The following is a 25,250-nucleotide window of genomic DNA, read 5'->3' on the forward strand; positions in this document are numbered from 1 at the left end:
GGCTCAGTCTGTTGGGCATCTGCTTTAAGCTCATGTCATAGTCTCAGGTCCTGGGATCCAGCCCTGCCTCGGGCTGCCTGCTCAGGGGGGAGTCTTCTTCCCCTCTCACTTTGCCCCTCCCCCATGCTTCTGCGGGCACACTCTCTCTCTATCACAAATAAATAAATAAAATCTTCAAAAAAAATAAATAAAGCAGTGTTAGACACATTTCTGGTTGCTCACATTGGATGTCTCAAAATGAAATTTATGTGATCTGATACTGTTTGGTAGATGTTATATAAACAGACCAGAAACTGTTTTGACGTTCATGAGACTTTGACGCTACAGCATTAAGACCAGTAAAAATGTGAGTATGTCAGCTTAGATGTCCTCATTTATACACAATGGGTAGAAAATACTATTTCCACAGTAGAAACAGCCACTCTCTAATAACTGGCTTTTTTCCATTGTAACACGTTGTAACAAGACACGATAGAGGCACACAGGTGGCTGTGCCAGAGGTTTAAATTTATAAAGAATGGCGCAAACTGGGGGTGCCTGGGTGGCTCAGTTGGTTAAGCAACTGACTCTTGATTTCGGCTTAGGTCATGATCTCGGGGTCTTGAGATGGAGCCCTGAGTCAGGCTTGGCGCTGGGCATGGAGTCTGCTTAAGATTCTCCCTCTCCCTCTTCTTTTCCCCCTTCTTGATGCATTCTCTCTCTCTCTCAAAAAAAAAAAAAAAGAATGGGGTAAACTGGTTATATGGGGATTCTAATGACCAACCTCACTTAATTAAGGATCTTGATGAGAATCAAATATATACGATGTCCCATGATACCTGTGATGTGAGGCGCCACCTTGTTTAAGAGGAAATCTGTTTGCTAGAATCTCCACCCTATGTGGTTCTAGGTTAGAGTTGCCCAAAAGAGGAATTTGCATGAGGAAGTGAAACAACAGCCATAAATTTTGGAAAGTCATGGCAGTTAGACGCAGTGACAGACTTCTTACAGGTGCTAAAAGGTTCCAGGTTGTTCCGTCTCCTGTACTCCGTATCTCACTCTTCTTCCTGATTTCTGGCCCTGCTGACCAACAGCAATCCCCAAGCCCATCACCAGATGCCCAGTTGTGGAGCCCCAAAGACAACAGTTTCTCCGCCAGCTGCTTCTTGGTGGTCCCACCTGGGGGACTGGATGTGCTCGGCCTCTGGGACTGATGATGCTGATTCCGGTGATCCCTCAATCCTCCTTTTAATCCTTCATTTCTCAACACCTCCTGCTATTTTCTAAGGTCTACTTCCTATATCAGATCCTGCCTTTTATAACTCAAGGTGGTTCTGTTTTCCCAACTGGACCCTGAAAAAAACAGTAACAATTTAATTGTAATAGCTTTGCTGTTTGAAACGAAATACATACTCATAATTTTAAAAATCGAGCAATACATAAAAGTATAAGGAAGAAAGCCAAGAAATAACCCTAAATACCATTTACTTAGTTTCACTAAACAGAAATAGATTCAGTGTTAATTTTCCACAAATTTACCTTTGGGGTTATACCCATCCACAGAAAGACGGAGAAAATAGTTGTAATAGATCTGGGTAAATAATTAAGTTTCATGCCATTGCCACCCTGAGTTCTATTTGTGGGTTATTTCTTGAATTAAAAAATAGAAGTGTTTATTTCCCATTCCACAGGCCTGATTCATAAGCATATATGTTAAAGAAAATTTTAAGTGGCATTTTCCCCTCATTTTAATTAGGGTCCATATAAAATACTTTTGCTCCAATTATAACTATAGCTACAAACGCCATCCTTCCTCAACCCAAAGAAGCAGAATTGAGTGTAATTTGTGGCACACTCCATTTCTAACTTGAGTATCATTGCATTTTTTCCCAGAAGAGCAATCTCTTGGGAAAAGAGTCAGGGTACTTTGGGTAAGATGTCATAGCAACAGCTTAAATGGAGAAAAGATTGTGGAAATATATCTTCCCACACTTTCCAAGCCCAGACTTATGCTCCATTCATGCTTTTAACCATGAAAGACCCAAATACAGCATGAGAAATTGAAATCATTTTTTTTTAAGCATCCCTTAATTTCCCCTCCTGAAAACATGTTGCAAGAGGAAAGTTTGGCCCTTTGCCCTTTGCCATAGATAGATTTCAGGATCTTCCAACTCAGGAACAGGATCTTCCAGCATGTACCACAGGATGGAACAATGGAAATGAGCTGAGCTGCGGTTGCTGGACAAGTGGCCAGGCTCACTCACTAGCTTGGCGGCTCCCTCTTGCAGACCAGCCTCCCAGAACAGAGGACTGGAGGCTGTGCCCAGGCGTAAGTGTCAAGTTACTGCACCATTTGAAACAGCTCAAAGCTCAAATATTGAATCTGCAACCGCCAGGAGTAATGCCGTCGTGCATTTGACTTCCAGTCTGAAGACCCACAGCGGAGCTGCAGCTCTGACACACGTGATCTTGGCCAAACTACCCAACCTCTCCGTTGTACACGGTGAAGATCAAAATGACATAGTGTCTGAAAACGTTTTGGGAATTATAGAGTGCCATAGGCATGCAGTGTATTGTGGCGGCCCAAGGGACTGGGGCGAGAGTGTTCACTCCAAAGCATTCCCCAAATTTCCCACAAATTCTCAGGGCTCTGTAGTCTCAAGGTGATCCCTGGCTTCAAACTTCTGCTTTCTCTGAGTCCCATTTCAGGATCACCTCAGGTTCGCTACTTGCTGTCCCTGCGCTAAAATGTGGCAACGCAGATGTGGAATTCGGGTCCTTTCCTCAGTGTCCCCCCAAAACATCACACAAAGCCTGTGCTTATAGCAGACTTCGCTCAAGTTTGTAAGGAAGCAGAGTGGGTTTACAGAAACTCCAAAAGCCATAAAACTGAGTCATTGAGTGAAGTTTCCCTCCCTGCTCTTTGATCTATTTCCCACTGAAAACCAACATTGCCTACACTCCCCCTTGCCTCTTGCTACACTCCCTAACAGGCCACCTCCTGCATAGTTAACTGTGCTCCCTGCACTTGGTCCAAGCAAGCTGCTATCACCAAGTATCTCCCTTTCTTCTTCGCCACCCCCCACCCCCTACAGGGGAAAGGGAGTGATAAAGAAATTTTATCTTCTCCTGGAGGCTAAACTGTGTTACCGTCACTCCTCCCCCTTAGAAGACAGAAATAGGTATAATTAATTTGCATTTAACCATTTTTTTCAATTGTTCATTCATTCAACAAGTATTGACGTCCATCAGGTGCCAGGTCCTGCTCTAGATGCTGAGAGAAAGCTGCCACAGACAAAAACCCTGCCATTGTTCTCTAGAGCCAGGGGGTGGGAAAGACAATAAACAAATGCACAATTAAAATTAATATATATCCAAGTATGAGAAGGAGAGAAAGATAAAGCGGGATAGGGCAATATGGAGAAAGGATGGGGGGGAAGGTAGCTTGCAATTTTATACTAAGCAGTCATGGAAGGCCTCTTTGAGAAGGGGCTATTTAGCATAGACCCACAACATGCTGGGGAATGGGTCATGAGACTGGGGAAGGGGGGAGATGTTGCAAGCAGAGAAAGAGCCTGTGCTGCAAAGAGCCCGTGCAAAGGCCCTGAGGCAGCTTGTGATCACATCGGCATTCTGTCTTTATGAAAGAGAAGATTTCACTTTTAGTTTAGCTCAATGTTAAGAGTTCTTTTAGGGTTGCAGAAATTCCTCAAATTTATCCTTCCTTTTGTATTTCCTGTCGGTTCTACCTCCTAAATATATCTTGAATCCATCCCTTCCTCTCCATCTGACCTACCATCGCACTTGTTTGTGCATTCATGAGTTCTCCCCTGGATTACAGACACAGCTTCCTAACTGAAGAGTCCATCCCCCTTCAGTTCCCATCAGAGCAATATCTAATTCCAATACGAACGCACTGCTCTGCTGCATTCAATAGCTCAATCAACCCCATCCAGCCCCCACACACTTAGAACAAAGTTCTGCCTCCTCAGCATGGCTGCAGCGAAGATGAGTGCAGCGCCCGCACTCATATCCACTAGCACTGGCTGTTCCCGCATACGCCCAGAGCCTGCTCCTGGAAGCCCCTGTGGCTCTTCACTTGAGGGATTTCTTCGTTGTGAGCGATGGGCCATAAGCACCAGGAAATTAGCCCTCAGTCAGCGATAAATGGGAATTGAAGGATAAATTCTCCATCTTCCTGGCCCCTGTGGAGAAGTGGGAGAAGAGAGAGAGAATAACAACTTCAAGGTATTTTCCATAGCATCTCCCAGATTTTCCCAATGGGATTGACCTCAGTCGCTCACAGAAGCAATCTGCTCCATAACGCACATTATTTTTGCTTCCTTCCTTTCCCAGGCTTGCTTCCCCATTCCTCCACCACCAATGCTTCCTAGACTCACCCCCTCCCCCAATAAACTACCTGTATTCAAATTTCTGTCTTTTTGTTATTTTTGTAAATTGAATTGCTTCCCAAATGATATGGTGAATTCCTAACCCCCAGGTACCTGTGTATGTGACCTTATTTCTTGATGGATGTAATTAAGTTAAGATGAGATCCCACTTGATTAGGGTGGACCCTAATCCATCCAATATGACATGTGTTCTTTTAAGACGAGAGGAGAAGGCCATATGATGACAAGGGCAGAGATCAGAGGGATACTCCTACAAGGCAAGGAGCTCCAAGGATTGTCAGCAACACCACGAGCTAAGGGCAAAGCATGGAACAGATTCTCCCATCGAGCCGGCAAAGAGAGCATGCCAGTACATAGGTTTCAGTAAATTTCTATTGTTTCAAGGCCCCTAGTCTGTGGGACTTGGTTACGGCAGCCCTAGGAAATGGATGCAGCTATCTATTGCTATGGGTAACTACTGCCTCAAAGCTTAGTGACAAAAACAACAGCCATTTTAGATCCGGGATTTGGGAAAGAGCTCAGTAAAGTCTTCTGTCCCATATGCCGTTGACTAAAGTTACTCACTGGGATTCACCTAACAACTGGCCAAGCCCAGAGTACCTGAGACAGCTTCGTTCCTGTGTCTGGGACTTTGGAGGGGTTTCAGGGATGGCTAGAAGGTTGGACTCAGCTGGGACTGTTGTTCAAGGGCCTCAAGATGGTCTCTCTCACGGGGAGGGATAGGGCTGGCAGCTCAGGGCTCCCAAAGAGAGGATGTCCCATGTGACTCAGGCAGAAGCTGCCAGGCTTCCTGTGACTTAGTCTCAGAAGTCCTGGAAGGTCACAGGTGAATAAACAAACACACGAAAAGCAGAATCAGACCTATAAATACAGAGAACAAACTGATGGTGGCCCGAGGGGAGCGAGTTGGGGAGATGGGCAAAATGGGTAAAGGGAAGTAGGAGATACAGGCTTCGAGTTGTAAAATGAACAAGTCACAGGGATGAAAGGCACAGCATAGGGAATATGGTCAATGGTATTGTAACAGCCTCGTATGGTGACAGCTGGTAGCTGCACTTGTGAGCAGAGCACAACGTAACAACTTGTGAAATCACTATGTTGTATGCCTGAAACTAATGTAACATTGTGTGCCAACTATACTGAAATAAAAAAAATTTTTTTACTGGCATTTCTACCACATTCTATTGGTCAAGCCGGTCACTAAATTCAGTCTAGATTTAAAGCATTGGGAATAAGACTCCACTTGTCTCGAGGGGAGAAGTAGCAAAGAGTTACACTATCTCTCATCTACCTCACCTTGTCTCAGGGTGGGCTGCTGGGGGAACCCAACCTAAGACAGCAGCCTACAAGGGCCTTGCCCCTGGCTGTCTCCAGGGGCGTCTCTTGCCCTGACGTTCACCTTTGCTACCCGATATGCCAAATTCCTCACTGCTTTCTAACACCCCAGGTTCTGTCTTGCTTCCATGCCTTTGTATGCTGCATTTTTTTAGACGCAAAGTAAAAAATATATATACACAATTGATGTTCATACTCTTCTCTGCCTAGAATGTCCTTCCCCCGATCTCTGCTCACCGGGCAGGTGGACTCATCCTTCAAGGCCTAGACTATTGGAAGGCTCCACCTTCTCTATCCCAGCAAGGTCACATGCCTCTCCCCTGCCTTCTGTCTCAACTGCTGGGTAAATGTCTGTTTGCTTGTCACTAAGTTCCTCAGGAGAGGGGACTATTCTGTTCTCTATCTCTGTATGCTCACGCCTGTTGACGGACAAATGGTCTCTGGCCCTAAAAACCCCAAGGAAAAAAAAAACAATTAAGCAGATTGTTGAACTTTTACATCAGTGTTCTGCTATTTCTTGAGTGATCTTCTTAATGTCAACCAGCTCAGTGTGGGAGCTGGTCCTCAAGCTGTCATGGGGAAGAGGGACATAGGTGAGAAGACAATCAAATATAGCTATTTGATTTAAAATGATGGGGCAGGTTACTGGAGGGGGGGGGATGGGTTAAAGCAGTGCTGGGGCTGAAGGAGGGCACTTGTCAAGAGAAGCAGCTGGTGATGTATGGAAGTGTTGTATCACTACATTATACACCTGAAACTCATATGACACTGTACGTTTACTGGAATTAAAATTTTTAAAAATAAAAATAAAATGATAGGGCAGTATACGTGCTTGATTGTCTCTGCACCACCATTTAACTCTCCTTTTTCCTTAATAGGCTTGGTTGATATCTTAATAGAGTTGATCTCTTTCCTGTCCCATGTCCTGTTCTTGCAGCTTTTAAAAGAAGTTACAAGTACTCCCAACAGGGGAGCTTTTGTTCATAGACTCTGTCAGAGTTCTACTGAATATAAGCTGGAATAAAGCATGAAGTCAATGCAGGGGTCGGCCAAATCTTTCTACAAAGGGACCATCAGTAAATATTTTAGACTTTGTGGGCTAAGAATTAGGATATTATGTATTGATGCTTATATAACCAATTTAAAGGGAACCTTTGAAATATTTTTAAAAACATCCTTGAGCTGGCAGACGGTGGGCCAGATTTGGACCACGAGCCGTGGTCTGCCAACCCAGGGTGCAGCAGACGGAGAGCAAGACTGGAGGCAAGGAGAGCTGGTCTCAAGCCGTACCTGTCTCACGTGACCTTCGGCAGCCTCCTCTAGTGCAGGAGGGCCCCCAGAGATTCTATGTGTGGAGGGCCTGCTGCTGAGAGGGTGGCGGCAGAGTGAGGGATCCTGGCTTACCTCCTGTGTTCCAGAGCCAGAGGGAGCTCCGGACACTTGATCCTAGTGGAGCGGTAAGAAAGGAACATGCTCAGAGCATTGGACTCCCAGGGAACAGACTGTGAGCTCAAGCCCCACTCCCAACACCACACTGATGGCCTAGTGATGCTGGACCATGAATAACACGAAGGGACCTGTGTGGTGGACCTCAAGCCAATGCAGAGAGTGGCTCCGGCCAGAGGCCCCTGCCCAACACCCCATCCGTTTGCATGAGTGTCCAAACCAACATGTCTCTCACCGTCAGGGTTCCAGTTCCTCACACTCAAGTCCCATTATCTAGGAATGCAATAAGCCCAAGGGTTCTCAGCCAAGGGCTACAGTGTGTTCCTAGGGCCTCTGAAAATGTGCCAAGTTGTTTCTGGTGAGCCCATTGGCCCTTAGGGAAGGGCATTTGCCAGAGAGGGCACGGGTTCTGCAATTCCTGGAACAGACCCACCCGATGAAGACATGTCCTAACCAAATGCCATCAGTGTCTCCATTGAGAAACATGGCTACTGAGGCACTCTGGTGTCCCTGGGCTATTGGAATGGGGATAGGAAGGACATCCTTCCCCTCCCCTTCCTCATCTAACCTCAAAGGCGCTTGCAAGAATCAAGAGCTAATGGGGCACCTGGGTGGCAACTGTCTTCAGCTTGGGTCATGGTCTCAAGGTCCTGGGGTCGAGCCCCACGCTAGACTCCCCACTGAGTGGGGAGTCTGCTTGTCCCTTTCCCTCTGCTCCTTGCCCTGCTCATGCTCTCTCTCTCAAATGGATAAATAAAATCCTTTAAAAATTATTAAGAATCAAGAAATAATGCATATGAAAGTTTTTGTAGACTGTCAAATATTAAAAATCTATCAATCATTGTTACTGTTACAGATAAGAGTGTCCTCACATGGCTCCTAAAGGTGATGCCCTTTTGGAAAAGTAAACGAGATATTCCTTGTATGCAGCAAAGGGGACAAGTCTTAAGGTACAGCTCAAGGACTTCCCATGTGTGTCTATACTTTGCTACCACCCAGATCAAAGTACAAGATGTTCCCACCACCCCAGAAAGTTCCCCCATGTCCCTTTCTAGTCAACACCCCCTCCCAGAGGCAACCACTGTTCTGATCCCACAGATTGCTTTTGCATATTCTTGAACTTCCTGTAATCATACCATATACGCTCTTTTGTGCCTTCTTTTGAGATTCAGTCATATTATTGCTTCAGCAGTTTATCCCTTTTTAATTTTTTAAACATTTTATTGATTTATTTGAGAGAGAGAGCACAGAGGGAGAATGAGAGGGAGAAGCAGATTCCCTACTAAGCAGGGAGCCCAAAGCAGGGCCCAGTCCCAGAACCCTGGAATCATGACCCGAACAGAAGGCAGATGCCCAACCAACTGAGCCACCCAGGTGCCACAGTTTGTCCCTTTTTATGGCTGTGTCATGACATACATCTTTTTGGGGTTGAAAGGAATTTTTTCCCCCTCACATTTACAGCAGAAGCAACAAAAAAATCATTTCATTCCCCACATGACTTCTGATCTTGGTCTCTTTACCAGCCTCACTCCCATGCTTGGGGAATTACAAAGTCAATTAGCTTTCAGCTGCTTTGGGTTCAGACCAGACTGTCATCTCTAACAAGGACAAGGTCTTAGAGGGGAAAAGGCTCTGTTAGCTTAATATTCATTCATCTGCTTATTTGACCCTCCAATCAAAATTTGGTTGTTTCATAATTAACTGTTTTACTTACATAGAAATAAGAAAGACAGACTACTCTCTCAACTTGGGAACATGGCACTTTAAGACAAAAAATACACATTCTGCAAACAAGACGTGGGGAGCAGAATGGAAAACTCCACTGAGTGCTTTCCTGGCTTCTTGCCATTCTGTGAATACTTAATGATATATATATATTTTTAAAGCCAACTGTTCCTCACATTTAGGCCAATTTTTCTTTTGCTAATACGGTCTTTTCTTGTCTTTGATCCAAAACAAATTAAGAATCTAGGAAGATATATTCTATCCACACTTCTATTTCACCAATAATCTGTTCAATTTCCACTAATGACAATCATTCATATATTTTTAAATATTAATATTGGTGCTGAAGAATGCAAGGCAAATGTAACACTCAGAGCCCAAATTGAGTAAGAATTCCTGCAGAGATGCAGGTGAGGTGGGGTTTTATCAAATGGTCAGTTGGTCTGGTAATGCCCGTTGCTGGAGGTGATGTGCCCCTCAAGGAAATGAATGAGCCCACAGGGAACAGTGTCTGTCAACAGTCTGGGGGTTTAGGCTTATGGTGTTCAACACATTTTCTGAAACTGTCAATGGTGCCATATTAAGTTGAATCTGGACGCCCTTAGAAGCTGAAAACGAACTCCCCATCCCTTCTTCTTGTCACTGACATCACCGTACCAATCAACATTCTCAATATGAGCCTTGGTATTTCAGTGCTCTGTCCCAGAGCTCACCCTAGTTTGGTTCTTAGATTAACCAAAGAGGTAATTAGGGAAGTGTTATTGCCACCCTGAGGAGTTTATGAGGCTAAATGAATTCTGTAAGTAATGCGGTTGGTAAGTGGGGGCTCTGCCTCTTTTCCTCTTCTGCCTCCAGGTCATTTTGAACACTGCCCTAGGAAAAGCATCAGAATAAGCCCTTCAGAATTTTTCATAAAGGCTAATTAAAAGGTAGACTCCCTATTAACATTCGATTAAATATAAATCTTGTCTGTAGAATCAGAATAAAGTTGTTCATTTGTCCCACTGAAATGACTAAAAGTAGTCAGGTATTAGGACTTATTATCTCTCTGTCTTCTGCTCTCCCCCCATCAAAATATAAGCTCCATGAGGGCAGTGACTTTGTTTCGTTCACCATTATATGCCTGGTGCCTAGACCAGCGTCTGACACATAGAAGATTGTCTACAAATACTTGTTGAATAAATGAGGGGATGTAGAAAGGAATGAGGGAAGGAAGGAAAGAATAAAACTCAGACAGGTGAAGTGGTTTGCCCAAGCCCCACGACTACAGTAACTTGGATATTCAAGGGACTGATCATAAATATCACCCCTCTGTTACATCTTTTTACCTTTTCTTCATATCTATTGGCAGTATTCATGGTCTTTATGGGGAAAGGGGAATGTAAGGGGTGAGAGGTTGCCATTTTTTCTAGACGAACACATGTAACAAATCATCAGAGTTATTGCATATCCTACATGAGAAAAAGAGCAACAAAGATGCTTTGGGAGTGGATGCTGGTGACTGGGTATGCCCACCAATCAGCCAGAAACTTGCTGACTTACAGCATATGATTCAAATCCACAGGTCACAACATATCAGAGACCTTAGCGAGGCTGTAACTATTCTAATTCCACAGATATTAAAGGACTGGGCAATTAGTTGCCCCAAGGACCCTCTATCTAATCTGCCTTTTTTTTTTTTTTTGAAACCATATCACCTAAGATCCTTGTGTATCACAAGACATGCCCATAGAAAAGGGAGAGTTGATAGCTGATGTTCTTTTCCTTCATGCTTAGGGTGTACTAGAGAAATATATCTGCTCATGAATATGCAAATAATTGATTTAAAGTCTAACTGATTCGTAAGAAAATTCTTGAATCACCTCCTGGTGTTCTAGGAATTCAGTATTTCTCAGTGCAAATATCAGACTCCTACTCAGATACACCAAATGGGGACTTGGCTGCTTTTGAAGCATCTATTTACTTAGAAGAATAAAACCCACACTTAGGAGAAAATGTGCCTTATTCTATTTGATGTTCCAAATGCTTCTTTGCCTAAGGATTACTCCACAGGGATGCCAACACAGACAATGCAGCTTTATAGTGAAAGGTGGATCCAACCCAGCTTAATATTACCTACTTATGTTTCACAAAATTATAAGGCTCACAGCACGGAGAAGGAGGAAGCAACGCAGAGAGAAAGTGCTCCTGCTTTCTAGAAAAAAAGGAGATGCCAAGATGGGGATGGTACCACACAGCATACCTTAATGCCTTTTTAAAAATTTATGTGTACCTTTCTTTCTCCTTCTAGTCTGTGTTCTCAAGATAGAGAGCCAGTCTGTGGCTTAACAACGTTTTCTACCGGCAGAAAAATTATAGTAACGAAGCAAACCTGAAAGCTCATAATTTTCCTGGCCAGCCATCTTTTGTTTTATTCTTTTCATTACATTAGAAATGGAGGCTAATTAAGGCAACTGTGGCTAGAGCAAGCCAAATTGGATTTTTCTTATAGCTTTCCTTTCATCTTACAGAATGATGTCATTACATGTTCAGACTATGAAATGCTAGGGACAGCCTGTTTCCACTGTACTACAGGTCATGCAGGAATGCCAGGGAAATATGCCACAGAATGTTATAAAGCTTTACAGAGCTATAATAAAACCAACATGGAGGCCAAGCAGAATACGGGCATTTACTTCTCTTTGTAAACAGACTCCATGAAGCCAGAAGGAATATAGGTGGGAAGCCATGCAGGAAATGATGAAGGGAACAGCATCACAGAGCCACTCTGCAGGCTTTCTGGTCTGGAGGCCTCTTGAATGACCAGTCATCGCTCAAAGGCTTTACACAGAACAGGAGATCGGGACTGCCCAGTCACGCGCCTTCTTGTCAGATATGTTGACCACAGGCAGCTCTTGAGTTATAGGCCTATATTACACGGCCACTTGATACCTGGTTATAATTGAGCAAGCTCCAGTGCGCTTTCATAATAGAGATATATTAGTCAAATCAGTTTGCCTCATTTGTTTGCATGAACTCTGTGATTTGAAGAGTTAAGAGTTACGTTATAGTCCACTAACCAAGCACGTTTCATATAAATGGTTTTCTTAAATTGGAGTACCTATTTCACTCTGAAGTGAAACTTATTTAGTCAGACTCCTCTGGCTTTATTCTTTTCACATGTCTAAGTAATATTTGAGTCCTTAACTTCACCCAGACATAACCATTTGTGCTGATGTTGATCAAAGCATGGGACTATGACCAACTAACTATCCAGAACACATTACTAATGCTTACTATGTTTAAGGCATGGTCCTAGGTGCTAGGAGATAGCCATTGATCAGAAAAGTATTATGCCTGCTCTCAAAAAGATAAGCTAAACGCACATTAAAACAATTGACAACATAAGACAGCCTATGAAAAGGGCAGAGAAACACAGCAGCTTAAATTAATAACTAAAAGAATGTGAGAGAAAATGAGGTCAAAAGAGTTAAGTATAGCTTAGGAAGATCAGGGAAGATGTAAAATGTAAGGGCAATGACCTTTAAGGGTGGGTAAGCAGAGAAAAGGGACAAATAAGTGGGAACCGTGAAGAGTCATCTGACTAGAATAAAAGGTTGGCTATGTTCCACTTATGGACTATCTCATATGTAAAGCTAAGGAACTTAAACTTGTTTTTATAGACAATGGGGGAAATACAGAAGTTTCTTAATAAGGGACTTACATTACTTGGGACTATTTCATTATAAGCAACAGAGAAGCCAACTTGACCTGGCCCAAACAATATAGTGAGTTTCTTGGCTTACATAATGGAAATATCTACAGGTGATACTGGCTTCCAGTGAGGCTTGATCTAGCAGTCCCGATGAGGACATCAGGGGGCTGGTTCTTCTCTATGTCACCTCCATCCTCAGATGCCAAATTGTCTCTCCTTCCCAGTCCATTCTCCCCATTTGCCAATGGGGCTCTCCAGGCTCTCCACAAATGGTAGCAAAATGGCTGTAGCAATCCTAGACCCCAGATCTCCTCCCACACCTTCCAGAGGAAGAGTGAACATCTTTTCTGGTGGCATCCTCAGAAGAAAGAGGAAGCTTTTCTTTCTCAGCAGTCTTGATGTCTTCTTGTGTTTTGATGGATACGACTGGGTTACTGGGTTACTGGCTTACCTGGGAACCAGTGGAGGAAGTGAGTAGGTAAATGAAAAAAGCTGATGGGTTTAAGTAAACCGCCCACACCAGGAGGGGCAGTCAATCACTTTTAAACCACAGAGCTCAGAATGAGGAAGAAGAGATTTCTTGAAGGAATATGCAAGTACTGTTAGGAACAGAGAATGGCCACTGGGTGGACGTTCACTAGAAGGAATAACATGATAAAAGTAGGCTCGTGTGATTGGCAAGACCATTCTATCACGTTATAACATTGAAGAGGTATGAGCTAACTACCTAGTCGGCCATCTCCCCCACTTCCACCCTGCCCCATGTGTGCACACCTTGCCGCTTTCATTTCAGAAAGTCTTAGAAAGGCATCATCTTGTTCCATATAGACCCAAGGGTGATTTCTCAAATAGAAAGAATTCTTAATTTTTTTATTTGGAAATAAAGGAACTATCTTTCTAGAGAAGCCAGCATTTTCCAGACATCACATCCGTGATTGTCAATTTTGTTCTGTATACTGACCAGCCAAGAGAAGGCAGTAGGCACTCAGAATTCATGAGAAAAGTGTGGTCGGCCTTGAACGCTGCCTTTTTGTGTGTGTGTTCCTTTTTTTAAACTACTGGGCTCAGCCCTTTGGCCCTGACAAAAGCAAATTTTGACACTGACTTCAATGGGGAGAAGGAAGCCACATTTTCAATAGAAGGGCATTTTTTTGTCTGGCTTCAGTCACTGCAGCCGGAACCCACTGTGGAACTACAAAGCTATCTGTGCACAAATTAGGAGCACACCCACCAGGCTTTGCCAGCTGTTCTGCCTTCTTCAATGAAGTCACAACTGTCGTTGCCACCACAGTTCAATGCCACAGCAACAATTGTGAGGGCTTAGTGTCTGTATTGCTCAAAGTTTCCGGGGGTGGGAACGAGAGACAGGTGTCCCCCACCTGACTTCCTACATTAGAGGCTCACACTCCCCCAACCTTTGCAAATGAATGCAGTCCCAGGATGGTGTGAAACTAGGCAGTGCTGGGAGGAAATCCTTGAATGAGAAGGAAAGACAGCAAATTCAAAAGAAGGCAATTTGACAGTGATTGGAGACATGTCCCTTATCGAGTGCATTTGAGCTTGGCATGATTCTCTAACCCTAAGAGGGACTCTTTTATGCATGGAAGGCTTTTAATTCACAGGAGCAGGCAGAACCATCACAGTTCTTGATTGGGAAAGAAAATGCAAGTTCAAGTCAAAAATAAAAATGAAGAGCAAAGCAGAAGTCCTCCACTCCCAGCCCATGCTCCTTTGTACTCATCCAACAGCTGGACAGAGAGGGATTTATTCTTATCCTCTCTGGCAGTGAACTTAACTCAGAATGAGAACGTTGATTTGATGCTGAGACCAAAGACTCCAGGTTTAAAAAAAAAAAAAAATCATCTCCCCCATGCAGATGGCACACCCTTCTTAAATGCAGCAGCTGATAAATGACCCTTTGACGATAATACCTCGTGACTGGAAAAATCTGATACAGATGAAAAGTGAAGAGAAATTAAAAACTGCAAATAGCTTCGTGCTGAATAAACAGGGCCCTCGGTATAGAGAGGCAGAGAATGAGAACGACAGGAAGCCACAGGGCCGGGATGGGGAGATGCGATAGGAAGTTTTTTCCCCATGTGTATCAAGCATTTGGGTCAGTTCTAGGGTTCTTGACATTTAAAGCTGGTGGCAGCTATTTCTGCTACTGATGGCACCAAGGAAGTTACCTTGGACCTGTTTCTTTCCTTCTCTTTCTCCCCCTCATTCCCTGTTCTAAAATATCTCTTTGCTAAGTAGTTTGAACTTTGCCAAGTAGTTTCTAAGGCCTTTGAGGCACAAAACAAATGTAAACAACTCTAATTTTCTGAAAGCTCACCAAACAAATAATACTGAGGATACTGCTCACTTTTGCCTAAAAAGAACAGGAGGACCCCACAATAACACCATCTTTTTCTTGGCTTTTTATCAGTCTGTGCTCACCAGAGGGAGTAACACAGACCAGTTCCTGATGAAATCAGTTTTCCCCACAGCACCCCACCCCCCGTTCCAGTTACTGAAGAAATAAAATAAGATTTCTGTGTTTAGTTTTTCTGGAGGTTTTCCATCACAACTCTGTATTTTATGCTTATTTCTCAATTTCTTGACTTTACACGAGACTATTTACTAACTCTGGTAAGAAAGATGATGTTTTAGTTGACTTTTGTCTCTCCCATCTCTTCCTTCTACTCGTTTAGTGCTTGAGAGTTAGATGATAATTATTAGATTTTCTATGGGTGATTGCTTAATTATAAATAATAAATAAATCTTATAATATAATAAATAGTATACTTGAATGTCTAGTTTTTCTTCCAGTAACTCCCCCTTTCGTAAAATGAGGATGTTGCTTAATTGGGGCTTGTCTCCTTTTCTCCCCCTTCCTGCTCCCCACCTTCTGTCGGCTACACCCTTTCCGTTACAACACCAAGATGTGGCCTAAACCTCCACCAAGTTTTCCATGCTTTTGACTGAGTCTAGCTCTTGAAGTGGAAATCCAATGCACACAGATAACCACTCTGTTACCCTAGGTCACTGCCGAAGGGGTGTATTCCTTTCCAAAGTCAACTACATTACCAAGCACCAGCTCAAAGAGGCACGTATTTGGGAGACAATCATAACGGGGTTTTAGCATCCTACTCATTTTCCTGGCCTAACAAATTTCAGATATAACCTCCTCGAAGCTTGCTGCTTCAATCATTGTGTTTGCGTAAATTAACACTTCAACCTGTGAAACAAGTGGTTTCTTAACAGCCTTTTTTGATGCAGAGAACAAAGGACCCAACTACAAATGCACAGAACTTTTGGCAGCCAAATGCTCCATTTGGATTGTTAATGGTTTCAAAGTGTATTCATCAACACTTAATGGTGCCCCTTGAATGGTCTTCTAAATATACAGAACTCAAACACACCTCTTTCCAGTAATGGAGATCTAAATGTCACTGGGGTTAATAAGAATAACTTTGCTTCTTGAATTATAAGCTGGAAAATTTTCCATCACAACCAGATATTTCTTCATAATTGACAGAAAACAATCCCCATATTACTTAAAGCTTAGAGTAAGTACAGTAGTATAGCCCTACTTAACTTTTTCTGAGCAGCTAGTAAGAAGTCCAACTGTCCTAGTTTGCTTGGAACTTCCTCAGTTTTAGCACTGAAAGTCCTGCATCCCAGGATATCCTTCAGTCCTGGAAAAATCTGAGATGACTGATGACCCCACATATGGTAACAATGATGATAGTAATATTATCTGTGATCATTATGGGCCAGGTACCATACTAAGGGATTTAGATGGTTTTAAAATTTAACCTTCACAATAACCATACAAAGTAGATATTATTAGTATCCCCATTTTAGAGATGGGAAAACTACAGCTTGACAAAGTCAAATTACTTCCCTAAATTCATTTAACTAATAAGTGGCTGAACTAAGATTCAAACCCAGGTTATTGGGGCGCCTGGGTGGCTCAGTCGTTAAGCGTCTGCCTTCGGCTCAGGGCATGATCCCAGAGTCCTGGGATCGAGCCCTGCATCGGGCTCCCTGCTCTTGCTGGGAAGCCTGCTTCTTCCTCTCCCACTCCCCCTGCTTGTGTCCCCTCTCTTGCTGACTGTCTCTCTCTCCGTCAAATAAAAAAAATCTTAAAAAAAAAATACAAAAAACCCCGGGTTATCTGACTCCATATTTGTTCCTGAATTATAACAAATCCTATCGCATTTTGGATTAAGGTTGTCAGGGAAAATACAGGGCACCGAATCAAATTCAAATTTTAGAAAAGCAACGAATAAATTTTTAGTATGCTCCCAATTGTGTGGGACATACTGATACTAAAAAATTATTCATTGTTTATCAGAAATTCAAATTTAATTGGACAGTTTATAATTTATTTGCTAAATCTGACAGCCTTGATTTAGGGCAATCAACTTTTCCAATAAAAATAAATTTTTAGGGGTACCTGGATGGCTCAGTTGCTTAAGCCTCTGACTTCAGCTCAGGTCTTGATCTCAGGGTCCTGGGATGGAGCCACTCAGTGGGGAGTCTGCTTCTCCCTCTCCCGCTGCCCCTCCCCCTGCTCATTCTCTCTCTCTCAAAGAATAAATAAAGTCTTTTAAAAAATAAAATAAAATAAAAATAAATTTTTATTGGGGCGCCTGGGTGGAGCAGTCGGTTAAGTGGTTTCGGGTCAGGTTGTGACCTCAGGGTGGTGAGATTGAGTCCCATGTTTGGCTCTGTGCTTAGTGCACAGTCGGCTTGAGTTTCTTTCTCCCTCTCACCCTGCCCTCTCTCTCTCTCTCTCCTTCTCGCTCTCAAATAAATGAATAAATAAGTAAATTTTTATTGGCATTTTATGTGGCCCAATATATTTATGGGCTGGTGAGATCTAGGGAAACAGGTTTCAATTTAAAGGAAGCCAAATAAATTAGAGCAAAAATACATACATGTGTTGTTTTATTTGAGAAATCCAGTTGATCTAAATAGCTTCTTTCTGAGATAGAGTAGTACTTCTGATATATTTGACTATGAGAATAGAATGAAAGTAGGGGACATTTACCCATTCATTCATTCATTACGTATTGAGTGCCTACTGTGATCCAGGTACTAGTCCAGATATTAGGTTACAGCCAAACAAAACAAACTCCTAGTCCTCCTAGAGCTTACATTTTCTGGCAGGGAAATGGGCACAAAAGAGATACGCTAGAAAGTAACATGGTTTCTGGGAGTGCTATAAGCCATGAAAAAGAATATAGCAGGGGAAGGGGCCAAAATGAAGGGAGGTATTGCGATCGATATAGTCAAGAGAAGGTAGCTAGTGAGGAATAAGAGCTTAAATGAAGAGAGCAAAGACATACGTATATGTGGGAGGAAAGACGCTAAGTAGGAGAAACAGCAAGAGCTAAGGCCTAGAGGTGAGACTGTGTGGTGCATGTCAGAGGCATAGCACAGAGGCTGCGGACAATTAAGGAAATTGCAGAGTAGGAGGCAATGAAGCTAGAAAGGCAGGGGTTAGTCGCTTAGGGCCAATTGGCTACGGTCATAACCTTGGCTTTTATTCTAAGTGTGAAGGTTTATAAGCAGGATGATAAACGATCAGGTTTATACTTCAAGGGCTCACTGTGGGTGCTGTGCAAACGGAGATACTGCCACAGAAGTACAGGAGAGAGATGCTAGTGGCCTCGATTAAGATGGAAGCAGGAGAGAAGGGAAGTGTTGCATTTGGCATACATTCAGACAGTGTGGCCCAGGCAAATGTGACATTTAAAATCTCTACCGGTGTTGTCTCAAGTGAATCTCCAAGACTACAGAGCATAGCTACTTTTCATTATGATCAGCCATTTGGACCACTAGTTCAGTGCTTTTCAATGTGCCCGCACTTAGTAACCACCCAGGGGACGTAAACCATACTAATGCTTTGGTCCCACCCTCAGAGACTCTAGAAATACGAGCCTGGATGTTGGGGTTTTAACGTCTCCTTGGATGAGTCTCATGTACAGCCACATTGAACATTTCCGATCTAAGAATGGTGGGAATGCTGGGGTGTTAGGTAGATGACGATTTGGGGCATGTGGCAGGAAAGGAACAAGGGTAGATAAATGAGGGCCGAGAATTCATCAACAATGCTTTCCCTTTAAAGCAAGTTCTATTAAAAACCCTCAGAGATTGCCATAAATATGTATAATTGCAAACACGTCTGGTTCTGGAGCGAGAGCACAAGCCTTCTGCAAGACTACATGCTTTGGGGCTGCCGCAGCCTCCCGGGCTTCCTGCTTCCCTTTCGGATAAGCGCTCAGAAGCAGAGCTGCTCGTCAGTAATATTGTTGCCTAGTCCTCGGAGCTTGCCACGGCCATGGTGGCAGCCTAAGTTGCAAGTGTCATCTTCTTCATCCATTTTTGCCTAGGCCAACTCAATTTCCAGGGGACTTCAAGGTCTTTGAGATAGCAAGATAAACTGGGAGGTGACCAGAGATCAGTTCTCTTTTGTTCCTTTCCTGGGAAGGCATATGGGGAACATTCTCCTATGCTCTCAGGAACAGCCCTGAAATTCCCTTGCCATTGATGGGAAAACTCAAACAAAAATCAAAGTAATAATCAATGTCACTTAGTGAATTAGTGATGGAGACAGGAACAGAATCCAGACTTTCTAACTTGGGGATCTCCTGCTTTTAAGTCTAAATGTTTTTTATTTTAATCCAGCTGTGCTGAGTTAATAAGACTTTGACGAAATCCAGCCCTGTGTTTTGTAGAGTTAATATATTTGATATTTACCTCAGCTATTTGTTGTCTGTTTAATAAGTTTTGTTTGTCTTCCCAGATGCACGTTATTTGGCAATGTATAATCACATACAATTGTTTACACCATTTACCGTTTGCTTTCAAGTCTTGCCAAGAAGGACTTGGTGTAAACTAGCTGTCTGCAGCAGCCACACTAAGTTAAGCCTTTAAAAGGGTCTAATCAGGCCTATGTAAATAAACAAAATGATATGGAAAATAACTCCGTACAAATTTACTACATGGCTGGCCAGCTGGTAAATATGCAGACCTTTTCTCCTAGGGAACAGATAGGATTAAATCTTACTCAGGACAGTACAGTCCCTGTAATGATTACAGAGAGCTATTTAAGTTTTAATTCAGAGCTCCATACAAAACCTAGACACACACACACACACACACACACACACACACACACACACACACAGTCCTTTCAGTGGCAATACATTTCAGTCATGTAGTTAGCCAAGTTTCACTCTGACTTTTATTTTCAGAGAAAATGGTCAGTGAAGTAAATTTCATATCTGACCATTAGAAGGCCAGTGGGCAGGTCATGATGGCAAGGGGAGCACAGGTGGTTTGATCATCTTTTAAACTAATAAAGGAGATCAGCAAAAATTCACCCACTAACTCCTTAGGCTTACACAAGAAACTAGAGCACAAGGAAAGCGATCTCTTTCTGAAAATGTCCAGCACATTCCATCCCCTATTGTAACATAGCTCAATACTCACTTCTTCCTGATAGTGGCTGTCAGGGTTCTGTGGCATAGTCTTTGTGTGTGAAAACAATACAGCATAATGTAGGAGCTTTAGGACTGGCTGAGAGTTAATATTAAGTCACTTGGGTAAAAAGTGAATTTGACATTCATTTCTTCAGTAAATGTTAGCTGAATAGGCACTGTGTGTCAGGCACTGTGCTAGGTGTCACAGCCAAGGCAGCAGACTGGCAAAGATGGAAGGTCTAGTCTTCGCTCTGGAAGAATAACTAATATAGGAGATTCTGTCTTCTTTATGCCTTTTTTCATAAACATTCCTCCAGTAAAAAGCCCTCTTTGATACTTCAGAAGAGGCATACATCCTTCAGGACTCTTTGAGGACTCATACTACCTGTACCCTTCCTATCCGTGCCTGATTCTTCCTGCTTTGAATCCCACGTACTTAGTGGAAACCCGCACACTCCACAAGGCCTCATCTTGTCGGTATTTGCATCCTGTGCCTAGCAAGACAGGCGTTCGACAAAATACCTGCTGAATCAATGACTGAGTGAATGATAGTAATTTTTCTTTGAACAATGGCAAGCTCTTTGAATACTTGATTGGAGTATTTGAATTTACCTCCTCTGAAGTGGTAACAGAACAGTATTTGAATTTGTCCACATTGTTTAATTAATACCAGAAAGGTTTCTGTTGGCTAACATCCTGGGAGAGCATTTCTGTTTCATCTAGCAATTTTATTTAAAGTGCCTTTTTTGGAATTATTTTGATTTTAGAGTGTGTATGATGAGGGCGTTGTGGTTATGTTTAAAGGAGAGAGTCCTTGCATGTCAGAAATACATACTGAAATATTTAGGGATGAAATTAGGTGATGTCTGGAATGTGCTTCACAGTAACTGGAGAGGGATAAAGAGTAGGAATTAAGAGGAAGAAAGACCAGGACGAGGTGATCCTTGTTGGGATGACGGATACATGGAAGTTCATTAAACTATTCCCTTTACTTTTCTATATTCACTTTATTTTTGTTTAAAATTTTCCATATGTAATTAAAATTTTTTTTCATTTACAGAAGAGGATAATCTGATATGAGGATCACAACTGGACAATAAAATGTAAAACCACAAACCGAAATTGCTTCTGCCCGGAATGCCCACAATGCTGTACTTTTTGGACAAAGTAGAAAATCACAGACTGATACAACCATACATATACTCACGGCAGAGCCAAGGAACACATTATGATTACATTTTCTTTCTTCTATTCATTTTTTTAGAATTAGGAATTTCTTTGTTTTTCTAGCTGTATATCCTTAATTATTTTCATATGTTCTATTATAGTGCAATCCAAAGTATGGACCCACGGACCAACAATATCAACATCGTGTGGAAACTTATCTAAAACGCTGAAAAAAACATATCCATATGCAAAAAAACCTTGAAGAAATTGCTAAACTTTTTTCAAAGTAGTTGTACCATTTTATATGGTACACCAATACTGTGTAAGAATTCTAGTTCCTTACACCCTTGCCAACATTTGCTATGGTCAATTTTTTTGTTTTTTTTTAAATTTTAGCCATTCCAGTAAATTTGTAGTGGTATAATGCTGTGATTTTAATTTGTGTGTCCCTAACAACTAATGATACCAAACATATTCTCATGTGTGCATTTGCCATCCATATATCTTCTTTAGTGAAGTGTCGGTTGAAATCTGTTGGCCATTTTCTGTTGCGTTGTTTCCTTTTAACTGAGAATTCTTTATATATTCTTTCATAAGTCTTTATCGCATATATTCTTTGAAAATATTTTTCTAGTGTGTGGTTTGTTTTTCATTATTGTAAAGTGTTTTTCAAACTGCATAAGTTCTTAATTTTGATAAAATCCAATTTGTTCATTTTATTTTCTCTTATGGATGATGTTTTTGACTCAATTTCTTTAAAAATTAAACATATGATCCAGGCATTCCATTCCTAGTGTTTACCCAAGAGAAATGAAAGCATGTATCCACGCAAAGTTTTGTACATGCATCCTTGTAACAGCCTTATTTATGATAACTAAAAACCGGAAACAACCCAATGTCCGTTAATAGGTGAATGAATAAACAGATTGTGGTATATCCATACAATGGAATTCTACGTGGCAATAAAAAGAAATTAATTATAGTTGACCCTTAAATGACATGAGTTTGAACTATGCCAGTCCACTCATAGGTGGATTTTTTTTTTTTTTTGGTAAATACAGTACCATACCATAACTGCATTTTCTCTTCCTTATGATTTTCTTAATAACATTGTCTTTGCTCTACCTTACTTTATTGGAAGAACATAGTATATAATACATAAAATATATAAAGTATGTGTGAATCAACTGTTTATGTTATCAGTGATGCTTCCAGTCAATAGTAGGCTATTAGTAGTTCAGTTTTGGGGGAGTTAGTGCCTGTCACCCCTGAATTGTTCAAGGGTCAACTCTACTGACACACACTACAACGTGGCTGAATCTCAAAATAATTATGCTGTCAAAGAAACCAGACCAAGAAAGAATACATATTGTAGGATTCCATTTATGTGAAATTCTAGAAAATGTGAATAATCTATAGTGACAAAAAAAAAAAAAAGATCAGTGGTTGCCTAGGGAGGGGGAGGAGTGTGAGAGAAGAAAGGATTACAAAGAGATAAGAAGAACTTTCTGGGATGATACTAGGATGTCACGGGTATACAAATTATCAAAAACTACCAAATTTTACCCTTAAATTATGTGCATCTACATATGTCAATTATCCCTTGCTAAAGCTGTTAAAAAATACTGACATAATCATGGTGTTTTGTGGGTTGAGGGGAAAGTTGGGGAGTGCTTCTCTTAGGCACTTTTATAGCAAAGGAGATTGTTTTTGTAACTATTAGAAGCATGAACTGTTAGTTGCTGATTTAGCTGGTCTGCAGCAGTGCAAAAACTGCAAATTTTTCATCAAGATAGAAAAGTAATGCTGTGAGCTGTTCGTCTGTGCAGTTGGTGGTGACAGTCTTGCTGTCTTTGTGGCCCAATCCACCCCTCCCTTCATATTGATCTGTTGCAGCATGTTGTCACTTACACAGTATTTCATTCCCCAGTGCACAGTTTTTCATCCTTCTTTGGTGGTTTCAAAGTGTGAACCATGGTCAGTTGTGGTGTCTTTCTTCGAAGTGTCCATCAGTTGAGCAGGGTATCAACGGAGAATTACTCCTTGCAGTCTCTCAATGCCTCTACTTCTCAAGTATCTCCACGAATTCTCTCTGTCTCTCCTCTTTTCTACCATTACCTCTTCCCTCAAATGACCTAGGATATCTAGAGAGGTTGCATTGGCTGGTTCAGGACCACGGAACTTGTGACTTTGTGCCCTTGTCCCACCCCGCCTTTCCTGTTACGCTTTTCTTGTGACTCTAGAATACCGAGTTTCACCGTAGGTTTGCTGCAATATAAACTGATTCCAGAGATAGTCTCCCCAGGGTGATCACGAGTGCTCTGGATCCTCATGGGACGTTAAACATTCTGAGGACTCTCTTATAATTGGTATTTTGGGCTATTTTGAGGTGACAACAGTTTTCCTGTGCTTCTGGGCACCTCAAAAACCCTGCTCTACATAAGAGAATTCCCTAGGACCACCACATGCTAGGAATGGTGACAATATGCTGGGACATTCTAGATTTCTGTGTGTTCACACACAGACAGAATTACGCAGATGCTGCTTTAATTAAAGCCATGGGGTTTATTTGAACAAAGTTCAGAAATCAGTAGAAATCCAGGACTGGAACAGTCAACATGTCTTCGAACAACTGTGATGTAAACTATACTCCTTTCTGGAAGCTAGCAGGGCTCAAGCCAAGCCATCTGGTGTTCCCTCCAAGAACGGCTAAAGCCACCCTCACTGTGTCTGCAAAAGTTAAAGTAGATTTGCAAACCTTACAAATGATTCAATAGGATACTACACTGTGACACTGGATAGGTACTTTTAGAAAAGCCATGAAATGTGTGCCACTTTTAAAGACTGGAGTTCATGCTCAAAATACAATTTGAGGCATAAAGCCCACCCATGAGAAGTTTGCCAATGTATGGTCTTTTAAACAGAAAATGTGAAATAAAAGATGGTGAAATTATTTATGACTGTAGCTAGAGATTTGGCAAGCTTTACTTCATATCTTGATAAATCATCCAAACACTGAACAGCATTTGTGTTCAACTGAGATAGAACTAGAATTAATAGGGTAATGTCATCCAAGAGTGTATATTATTAATTCTTAATGGCATGACATTATTTTCCCTGATGGAGACATTTAACGTCCTGGAATCAGAGTGAGGAGTAATATATTACGAAATAAGTGTTTTTGTTCTATCACACCCCCACACAGGGCCACCTACATCCAAAATTGTCATCTTTCTTTTTCCATCATTTGTTCCTGTTTCCCTCTTTGAAGTTGTCACTTCTATCCAAAGTAACGGACCAAATAGGAGTCATGAGTGGCTCCTTTGTACCCATTGGTACAGGGCCATGTACTCATTAAATGCTCATTAAATTGATCTCAGAATAAGGGAAGTTTCTGGAAATTCTCCAACTGCTGTTCAGAGAGGCAATGCACTGTACTGGATAAGGGTTGTCCTAGTTTGGGTTCCCCCAACCACAGACTCTGAGACAAGGATTTAGGTGCAAGTAATTTATAACAAAGTTGATCCCAAGAAGCACTGAGGGAGAATTAGGGAGGAAGGAAGGCCAATAAAGGGTAAATTAATGATGGAGTTAATGCCATGGGCAAGTGAGGTTCATTTCTGCTGGGGACTCCCTGAGAGACTTTGCACACCATCCCTCAGCATCATCTAAGTGAGGGGTGAGGAAGCTGGCCTCTTCATTTACCAACTCTTGTCCTCACTGGCTGAGGGTCACTTCTATGAGTTAAATGTCTATGCACAGGCCAAATGGATGCCAGAGAAGACACTCACACAGAGATATCCAAGAAGCCGTGGTAATAGAGGGAGACTATTTGCAAGTGCCCTCCCAGGTGGACATGTGGGGGGCTGTCTGCAGGTGACCTTGGAGGTGGACATGAGGGGGATTAAATGTAGGTGCCCTCCTGGGTGGGCCAAGGGGATATCAGCGGGGCACTAATCACATCTGCTACAAGAACTCTGGTTAGGCAGACCCCGATTCAAATCCTCACTC

General features: G+C 42.2%; 1 long non-coding RNA gene across 1 annotated transcript in view; it reads right to left on the reverse strand.

The window, feature by feature from the left end:
• Window positions 1–3,397: 3,397 nt before the first annotated feature.
• The window catches only part of LOC117796982, a 33,822-nt gene continuing 11,969 nt past the window's right edge, over window positions 3,398–25,250 (reverse strand). Inside the window, exon 3 of the long non-coding RNA XR_004621787.1 lies at window positions 3,398–4,184. This is a non-coding gene — a long non-coding RNA (uncharacterized LOC117796982). The remainder of the gene's footprint in view (window positions 4,185–25,250) is intronic.

Source organism: Ailuropoda melanoleuca, chromosome 17, assembly GCF_002007445.2.
Source record: "Ailuropoda melanoleuca isolate Jingjing chromosome 17, ASM200744v2, whole genome shotgun sequence".
Taxonomy (NCBI): domain Eukaryota; kingdom Metazoa; phylum Chordata; class Mammalia; order Carnivora; family Ursidae; genus Ailuropoda; species Ailuropoda melanoleuca.